The 10,720-nt window shown below is 38.3% G+C and overlaps 1 pseudogene; it reads right to left on the minus strand.

Moving 5' to 3' along the window:
• Positions 1 to 419: 419 nt before the first annotated feature.
• LOC127620675 (uridine-cytidine kinase-like 1) lies at positions 420 to 8,914 on the minus strand (annotated as a pseudogene).
• Positions 8,915 to 10,720: the final 1,806 nt, after the last annotated feature.

Raw genomic sequence — 10,720 nt, forward strand, 5'->3', positions numbered from 1 at the left:
ATTATTCCATCTAAATAGAGCTCGCAAGCAAATGGAATTTTTTCAATTGCATTCTCTCAATAGACTCCTGAAAAGGTCCTTAAGCCGAGTGAATGTAAAGGTTAATTCATTCATTTTAATATTTTACTACTTAGACTGTAGTAACAGCTTGGTTTGATGATATGGATCTTTCCTTTATATCCCATATTATTTGTATTGTATTCTTGTATAATTTCTTTTTAATGTCACATACATTTTGGTTCCACAGTTGTGTCCTTTTGGAACCTGCAAAAAAAGACAGGAGGGGTGATATACTGACTCCTGGTGTTGAGGATGCAGAAGCACAGGGGCTGTCTGGAAAAATGGCTGTAAACTGCTCTCAGAACACTCCCTCTGTTATGCCAATTAGACATTTCTAAAGTGGGGGAGACAAGTCTGAATATGATTGTCTATATATGAGACAAACAGATTTTGTAGGTAAACAAGAGGGAGATGTGAGGAAGAGGGAACAAATTAATTTAAAATTTAAAAGAGGCATTATCAAGGGTTTGCAAAAAGTGTATTTCACATTGAATGTGCAAAACCAATAAACAGCCAAATGGGCCAGCCATTCTAACCATTTACACAAATATATAGACTAGTATTTATAAATGTATAAAAGTGAACACTATTGTGATAGTAAGCAGGTTGTTTTGTTTATAACATCAAAAGACATCCAACTGTTCTGTTTATGCACAGAGTACAGTTATAATAGACATTTAATTGTTTTACATTTGTGCCTGACAAAAGCTTTCTTGTTCCAGGTTGACTATGAAATACAATGTTGTCCTCACGGATCATAATAATGTGCACGCTCGCTGCAGTACCTGTAGCGCAAATGTTGATGACTTAAGAGCACACTACAATATACCACATTAAACAAAGCTCCAAACCTCTGATCAGCAGCTACGTGTTTCTTCTTATCGCTCCATGATGAAGACCCATCTTTCCCAAAGTAACGGTCACCATTGTCACTTTCAAAGATAGCAAACAGACACACATAAACACACAAGCAATTAGGACAGACCAAGATATTCCTAAACTACTGTTCTGTTTCTTCCATTTAGTTAGATTTAAAAATCATCTATTCGCAGTTATTGACACTTAACAGATATCTACTTCTACACCAATGTACGATTCTGTTACATAATATCATCTCATATTTCAGGATGAGTTACACATTTCCCAAGGTGATGGAAAGCCTGAACATATCCTTGGATTTTTAAATTGTGATTTGCAGGCATGAGAAAGAAATTGGAATGGATAAAGTCTTAAAGTGTTATGGAAAAGTCATGGAAATACTTAGACAACAAATGATTCTATTTATGCTTAATATGTTTCAGCAGCTAGATTTAGCTCTTTTTGAGTGCAATCTCTATAAACTGTAAAAATTGTGGAAATGAATTGGTCTAAAAAGTGTGGGAACCCTGGAGTTAAGATCATCATGGTAATCTTGTACAAAGCAGCAACAGGCAGCAAGTGACTTAACATGAAAAAATTTACCTATCCCTGGAATGACATGGAGGAAAACATCCAGTCTCTTGTCAACAGCAGTGGAGATGAATTTGACACGAAGAAAGGCGTAAGCCACTGAGTTAACCCCCAACTCTGCCATCAGCAGTGACACAACACAATCTTGTCTTCCTGATCATCATGGTCCTGTAGATAAATATGCTAATCAAAAATCTAATTTTTGAGCCTAATTACTGAGATATGACAAATACAGTATACTTTCTGTAAGTGTGTAATGTTCAGCATAAATATACACGGGAGAGAGATGTGCTTATTTTTTTAAATGTATTGGAAAACATTTGGTTGTCAGCCACATACCAACAGCACCGTCATCATGGCTGCCACTCCCGTGGAAACGGTGCTGTCCATCAAAATCAAATGATCCTCACTTATGTCTCTGGGCAGTCACAGGTAGTGCAGCTAAATGAAAGGGGGAAGGAAAAGCCTTAGTTACCACGGAAACAAGGTGAAGGAGAGGAAACCACAGCCACCAAAAAGAATCAAACTGAGTCAGGAGATCTCTGTTACCACGGAGACAGAGACCAACAGGCAAAATTTACTAGTGTGAGGAGAGCTGTCAGAAGAAAAAAAAATACCTGACATCAGTATCATTTAACACACACACACGCACACGCACGCACGCACGCACGCACACACACACACACACACACACACACACACACACACATGTTGGTGCAGCTATCCTTATGAGGACTCTCCACAGACATAAGGATGTTTATACTGTACGAACTATAGATAATATCCCTAAACCCTACCCCTAAACCTAAGCCTCACAAAAAAACTCTCTATATTCTTACATTGTAAATGTTCTGTACTTATATAGTGCCTTTTTAACCTTTACGGTATTCAAAGTGCTTTACACTGTTACTCATTCACCCATTCACTAACACAGTCACACACATGCAAGGTGCTAGCCTACCATTGGGAGCAACTTGGGAGTTCAGTGTCTTGCCCAAAGACACTTCGGCATGTGGAGTCGTGTGGGCCGGGATTCGAACAGCCAACCCTGCGTTTAGTGGCCGACAAACTCTACCACCTGAGCCACAGTTGTCAAATAAATTGTCAATACCCTTGTAATTACCAGTTTGTAACCAAAAAAAAAGTCCTCGTAAACCATTCACCCCCCAAAAAAAAAAAATTAAAACTACTTTTTTTTCTAAGTTCAAATTTGACCAATAGTAGAAGAACCTGTAAAAGTCTTCAGCATGTTTTTCGACAACACAATTGTTTTAGTAAATCTATTAATCAAATTTGACCTCAAAATAGTTCGCATTATAGCCCTTCACACATACTGTTCTCCATCTTTCGTGTCATCTCTCCACATCTCGATGAAATCTTCAGAAAACTGACAAAAGGTAAAAAAAATTTTTTTTTTTTAGATTTTGTTTAAAACACTTCAGTAGGTGGAACAACACAAACATGCGTTACGTTCTTGCGTTCAAAACACTTGAAGGAGCGCAAATGCAAACTAAGGGATCTCAAGATGTGTTTAACGATTGAGTATTAAACTATATTTAACTTGATACAGTGACCAAAACATTTTATGTTTATGACGCAATGCATCCGAGACACCACACAAGCATGTCTGATGCTTGTTGAAATTGACGGGTCCATAAACAAGTCCTCATAATAAATCGCAAACTGACTGATGAATTCACTTGTGAAATTGATTGCTGTGAACTGTATGCCAATGACTGACTTATGATCAATAATATGGTAGTAAACAATATATTGTATTCTAAGCCGCTTTTTGTATTGTCTTATCAATGATTAACTCTTCTGCTACAAGAATGTAAAGCATTTTAATTATCTGGATATTTTTTATTATATATACATATACATGCTGGCAGCAAAAAGTTTTGAATAATGTACAGATTTTGCTCTTATGGAAAGACATTTTTACTTTTATTCACCAAATGGCAATCAACTGATCACAATGTATAGTCAGGACAATAATAGCATCAACAATTACTATTACAAATGTATATATATGTTAAGAGCTAGGCTCAATCAGTGACCAGAAAAAAAAACTTTCAGAAAGACATCCTGTAGTCTAGAATTACATTTAGTTTACACAAGAGAGAATAGCTCCACCTATAGAAAGACATTTTGATTCTGTTATTGATAGTGTGTGCAGTGATTTAAGGCCTACGTTACCTCTGGTTCTCCTGAGTCAAGTTTGGTCTGGATCAGAATCTTGCCAATACGCACATCCTTGCACATGGCTTTCAGAGCGGGTTTCTTATTTTCACCTTCTCGAAGAATGGACACATGTGATCTGAGGGAGAGAAAGACGGGGCTGCTTCATAACTATCATGATTTCAAAATACTGAAAATGAACCATTTAGAGACACAGCTTCACACAAATGTACCCCTTTTCTGCTAAATCTGTGTCCCTCACTCTCTTGGCCTTGTGGTGTCTGGACAGTGCAAGCCTGTAAAAGAGAAATTTGTGTGATGACAGAGTAAAGCTAAAGAGGAACGTTATGAAGTGCAATGAATGAATGCAGATAAAAAACCCAGCACAATATGAATCTATAATTTAAAGCACCACAGAATTAGCTTTTATCTCCCAAATAATATAAAGCTTTGATAAAAAGACACATCCATATTGCACACACAAATACACCCACACAAACCTTGGAGGGCAAGAAAGACAGAGGGTGTTCAATAAGCAGCCTCATCAGTCTCTTTGAGTAAAAGATAAACCCGTCACGGCTGGTGTCTTTGTTCCTACAAACAAACAGAAAATTGAGGATGAGTGCGGAGGAGATGCAGAGAAAAGGGTAAAGCAGGCCAGTGAGTCATTAGCCTGATTTTATGACACCAAGACATTCTTCTACGTGCAGAATTCTTACAGACACAATGGCAAAACAGCTGGCACTATTTAACAAGCGTTAAAAGTGCTGGAAGAGATGTTAGCCATTCTGGAACTTCTAGCAGCCATCAATTAGACACATCCCCTCTTTCCAAAATCCAGTTACACTACACCTTGCATTCCATTCACTTCCCTTCATACACATCTTAACTAAGTTCAATATAAAGAAAACATTTTCAAAGCTTCATATTTTATTGTTGCAGGAAAATGAGAATATGGTATATTTACAGTTGTTTATACTTGTTCACTGAATCTTTGGCCCATTGTCCCAAAACTCTTTACACAAAACACAAAACCACAAACACAAAATGTAGAACTCAGCAAATCTCTAGCAAAAGCAAACACTGCATTCAAAATGGTTTTATCTCTTTCCTTTTCTTTTTTTTTTGCACCAAAATTACACACAAACGTGCCATATGAATAGATCCGACCAGAACAGCCCGGTGGAAACTCACGTTGGCCCACATGACAACATACCTGGACTGCTCTGGTCCACCCCTCTGCTCGGCTGGAATGAGGAGGCCATGTAGTTTGTCCAGGAATGTGATGAGAAGGGTGGTGTGGTAGGGACTAAGGTTGGCATGGTGATGGAGGACACCTTGCTGGCTAACGGCTGCACACATGGTGATATTCCCTCCACACTGTCCAGGAACATACACTATGGCACGGAGACCAATAATGTTTCCACCCTAATCCCTTTCTTTTGGCTTGGTTGAAGCCAGCCTCATCAATGTAAATATAAACATGCTGAATTGCAGCGGCATCCAGATCCAAGACTCTCTGAAACAGACAACGATATGTGAAATAGACCTAGAGCAGTCATTTAGGTGAGGCACAATACACTGGATTACAGTACTGTAATGTGTCTATACAGTGCTGATATGATAGTAAATTCACAGTATAGTACTTACTTGTACATTATCCATAGTGCTGTTCTTTAACCCTCTCTGAGTTTCGCTCAAACGTCACCCTGTAGACCTGTTTCATCCGGATTCGTTTGCGCTTTAATACACGGTCCAATGTACACAAGCTCACCTGGTGAATGTTATGAAACACTGAGTTGTCTGCAATTATGTGGTTCTGGATTTCTTGTAGTATTTCTGGTATTGCTTGCCATCACCATGTTCACAATAGCATATACATTTTTGAATGTGGATGATAGATGCAACCGTTTACTGGCTCAGGTTGGGCTGAACTCTCTGCCCAGCCTCCCTCTTACTCAAGCCATGGTTGAGCACATGGTCATCCAATGTGGTCCTGCTCTCATCTGAGACAACTGTCCTTCCTTGTCCTCGTCTTCATCTTCCTCCTCTTCCTCTCACTCCTGCACCTCTAAATCTTGCTTCACCATTGACATCCATTTTCCTTCAAAACAAGAGAGCTCATCTGTGGCCTTTTATAGTGCTAAAGCTCTGATTCTATGTGAACAATTCAGCAACTAATGTTTACACCTGTGAGGAGTGGGTGTTGCCAATTGGTGTATAGAGCTTGGCATTGTGATTTGATTTTAATATTGAATTTTGTGCATGTAGAGAACTGTGTGCAGTGTTTTGCAAAAAGTGTGATATAGAATTGAAAACTGAGTGTAAAGCAGGAATTGTGCTTGCAATTTTGCAGACTTTGTTTAGGACTTTGGTACATAGGTTTCAGGTTTCGGTGATTGCGTATCAAGCTCCAATTTTAGTGTGTAAACAATTGGGACATAATCACCGAAACCTGAAACTTATGTTCCAAAGTCCTAAACGAAGTCTGTAAACAATTGGGAAAAACTGTAAACATTTTGAATGTGTGATCTACTGTATTATCTTATATACAACAGTTAGTTCCAGTCCTCGAATCTGATTAAATGAGAGACATTTCATGAGTTAGTTAGTTAGTTATTTAGTGATTTTACACCATGCCACGTTCCATGAGTGCTGATGTCTAAGAACAGCAGTACTAAGACACTTTACTGTTTGTATCTGCATTTTAAACTAAGTGTAAGAGCAGCATAGATGTGTAAAAGTGCTCTAGGTGCATCTCTTTTCATTTAACCCTGTGATACTAAATATTTTAGCCAGCAGGTGGTGTCAAAAGACCATTTTGTGGGTTTTGAGGAAGATGAGGTGGACCTTTTTAACTCACCTCTTCCAACTGGCTGTGAACATGTTGAACGATCAGGTCAATGGCCACCATGTTACCTCCACCTGTGTGTGTTTGTGTGAAGGAGAGAAAGAGAAAATGACAACAACAACAGTGTCAGTCCCCTTTACATAATTACTGCTATGTTCATAGTAATCTCTACATAACATGAATGTAAATCTCACCACGTGACACTACAATGTCTGCCAATCTCATGGTAGGTGCAATGTACTGCTTAAAGGCCAGCTTCACAAACTTATTGTACTGTTTAATGACACCCTCAATGTCCTGTCTCCTCCCTGGGATGTCCCTCCTCAGCCTACATACCAGCCCAAAATCTGAATTTGTATCTACAAAAATCTTCATGTCCATTAGCTGCAGGGAAAACATAAGATGACTTGAACTGTTCAACAGGAAATTGAGTTAAGAAGAGAAGGAGTGGCATGTTGTTAATTGTAACTTATAGTGATATACTTAATGCGAAATGTAAGATCCACACAGTCATTTATTTCCTGAAGTTTTCCCTCTGAATATTAACCTTTGAAAACTATGTTTAAAATTAAGTATACTGTACAAGAGCAGGGCCGTAGATTAAAACCACATGCCTAATATTGCATAGGTCCCCCTCGTGCCTCCAAAAGAGTGCCAACCCGCATCTCAGAATAGCAATATTCGGAGATGCTATTATTCTCAACACAATTGTACAGTGCGGTCACCTGAGCCCAAGAGGGAAAAGGGGCAGTGGCTTTGGCCACTGTAGCCACCCCCCTGTGCACGTCTCTGCACAAGAGATAAAGACACACATGATTTAAAGACTCCAGTCAAATCACTAGCCTAATAAAAGCTGATTTATTTTACATGGAGCAGGTCACCTCACAGGGGCTGCCATGTTGGGAACAAATGACCAGCAGAATACTTCTCATCTTGGTAACCCTTCTCTTATTGGACATTGTCACTTGAGAGACAAATTACTGATGGCTAACTGTGAATAGCCCATTTTTACACTGGCATTGGTAATGGAAAATGAATTATTTTACATGATGTTGCCTCCACGCCACTAGATGTCAGCACAAGTGCAAGACGACTGCTATAACATGGCAACATATTCCAAAAACTACTGAGCGCATCTTTGAAAAACAAAAAACAGTGGACTTTAGCTAATTTGAATCTAAAATATCTGACTATTATGCATTGTGATGCTGTTTTGGAAATTCCAGATTATGTCTTAAGATGTATTTAAATAAATGGTCCCTTTCCATTATTTCTTTACTGTCTCCTTCTTTAATTTTAATTTCTATTTCTATTGTCTATCAGCATTCCCTAAACATTCAGAACCTTACAAACTGAAACAGTTCACCATCATACCTGCAAGACCTTTTTATATGCAAATTATAAGATTCCTTTAAAGATAATGATACTGGCACCATGGACGGTTTTCTGGAAAATAAAAGACCACCAAACAAACTTTGTTTTTTGCTTGCCATCATTATATAATATGACCGGTGTATCTGTGGTATATATTTGTGTAATGTACTTCTGGAAAATATGTTAAACATCTGCCTCACATACTCGCCCAGTCTTTCTGCCATCCACGTGTAGTGAAGTCATACATGGGGATCTTTACACTTTTTCCATGTTTTAGTTTCCACAATGTGGTCACAAGCAGCTCGAAGTCAAAAGCTCCCAGATGGTCAAAGTTATAGTCACTATAGGACTCTCCAGATCCTTCAAATTCAGAGGTCCATGTTGATGGACTCTCCACAGGTTTTCTATGGGGTTCAGGTTAGGTGACTGGGATGGTCATGGCAGAACCTTAATTTGTGGTCTGTGAACCATTTTTTTTGTTGATTTTGATGTTTGTTTTGGATCATTGTTCTGCTGGAAGATCCCCTTGTAAGATGTCTAGCAGAAGCAGCCATATTTAGATTTTTTATCTGTTGGTATAGAGTCCTTGATGCCATGTATCCAGACAAGATGTCCAGGACCTCTGGCAGAAAAACAGCTCCACAAAATTAAAGATCCAGCACCACATTTAACAGTGGGCATTGGGTACTTCATCTCTGTGCGCGCCAAACCCATCTCTGGTGTTTGCTGCCAAAAAGCTCTTTTTTTTTGTTTCATCTGACCATAGAACCCGGTCGCATCTGAAGTTCCCGTAGTGTCTGGCAAACTGAATATGCTTGAGTTTGTTTTTGGATGATAGAAGAGGCTTTTTTTTATTGAAACCCTCCCAAACAACTTGTGGTGATGTAGGAGATGTTTGATATTTTTTTATGAGACTTTCTGACCGCAAGACCCAACTAATTTCTGCAATTCTCCAGCTGTGATCCTTGGATCTTTGGCCACTTTACCCATCCTCCTCATTGCATATAGAGACAATATAGACACACATCCATGTCTAGGCCAATTATTAAGATCTCCAGTTCAACTTGATGGTTGGAACCCTGATGGTGGAAATTGGCATTTTCAATGCTTTGGCTATTTTCTTATAGCCACTTTAAACATGTTAAAGCTGCTGTGTGTAATTTCTGTACCAATAGTAACATCAAACGGAATTGCAAAAACAATGACTATTTCACTGTTGTTCACACTTTTTGGGGAACATTTTAGTTGATTCAGTTAAATTTCAGCTTTCCTTGTCAGAAAAGCTTGTCAAAGTGTCCCTGTAGCTCAACTGGTAAAATAGGGTTCTGTTAACTATGCCAACATTTCTGGCTTTCCATCCAACAATTTTTATGCTCATTTTAAATTTGCACTTAAGAAAACCTGAATGTTAAAGGTTTGATATGCATATAAATGCAAACGTTTATATGCTTGGCAGAGGTGGATTTCCTAAACTCAAAATGCACATCTGACCATTGTCTTAGGGGCATTTGTGATTTCTGAACACTTTCTTATGATGTGTTACAGTTATCGGCTTTTCCACAACCTCAGTTAACGCAATGGCAAAATCCAATATCGACTGACCGCTAAATAGCATCCAAAACAACTAAAAACACTGACCAAAAGTGCAAGGAGCTGCTGAGAAACATGTTATCAGGTTTTTTAATAAATAAATGCATTGTGCTCATATCAGCTACTGAGAAAGCCTCATGACCATCTTCCATTTAAGCAATAAAGGTCACATACTCACAGCAGTTCAAACAGCCCAGCACAGATAAATCAGATAATAATCACTGCTGAAGCACAAAGCTTGGGTCACGTAGAGGTCAGACATTATACCATTCTGAATGCACAGGCAAAAACAGGCCAGATCTGCAGACTCCACATGGATTTGCGCCTCTGTTTTATTACCATAACCCTTAATGTATACATTACCTGACCACTAATGTCTACACCAAAGCTTTTAATGAATAGAAGCAAAACTTTCACACTTTTCTTTTTGTTTATGGCTACTCATTTGTCCAGTGTGTGGGTTTGTTCGAGTAAGAGGATCGCATGTGGATGCAAAGTATTAATAGAACTAGGAAAGAGAGAGAGAGAGACAGAAAAGGCATATTTTAATGCTCACAGAGTTTGCTATTTCATAGCTCTTTCAAAGACTTGAGAGATCTTAGTCATGTTTAATTTAAGCTTAAATTAAGTCTCAAATGATTCTCTGAAAATACATCGATAACAAATAGACATAAAAACCAGGGACTTAAAACTGAATGTTTTTCATTTCGGTTGATTCTAAGCAGAATCAGTATTTTTTTGTTCCGGTTCCGGCGTTCCGCAGCCTCCTTTCATTAGTTTCCGGTTTGAACGAAATAAAAGAACAGTTAATAACGTTCTTTTTTAAAGTACATTTTAAAAAGTAATTTTGAAACATATTTACAAAATCATGAGCACTCACATGAGATTGGGACTCCAGTCATATCAGTAACCTTATAAATGCTGTTTAATTCTACATGGAGAGGCTCCCCTCATGGCGGGGCCATGTTAGGATCATGTTAGGACTCTCTTAATCAAAGTAACTGCATTGTTGTTAGACACTTTCATTGATGGATTAAATTAATCATGTCACGTTGAAAAACTGATACCATGCACATATGCCTCTAAAACATTAATTGATTTTGTGGGTCAATGTGGCTACACGTCAAGACAATGTCATGTGTCCTTGCATCAAAACGTATTGACTAATATTATTACCAGTTTTATTAATACATTTTTGTAGAATAAAGGATACAT

The sequence above is a fragment of the Xyrauchen texanus genome, chromosome 27 (assembly GCF_025860055.1).
Source record: "Xyrauchen texanus isolate HMW12.3.18 chromosome 27, RBS_HiC_50CHRs, whole genome shotgun sequence".
Lineage (NCBI taxonomy): Eukaryota > Metazoa > Chordata > Actinopteri > Cypriniformes > Catostomidae > Xyrauchen > Xyrauchen texanus.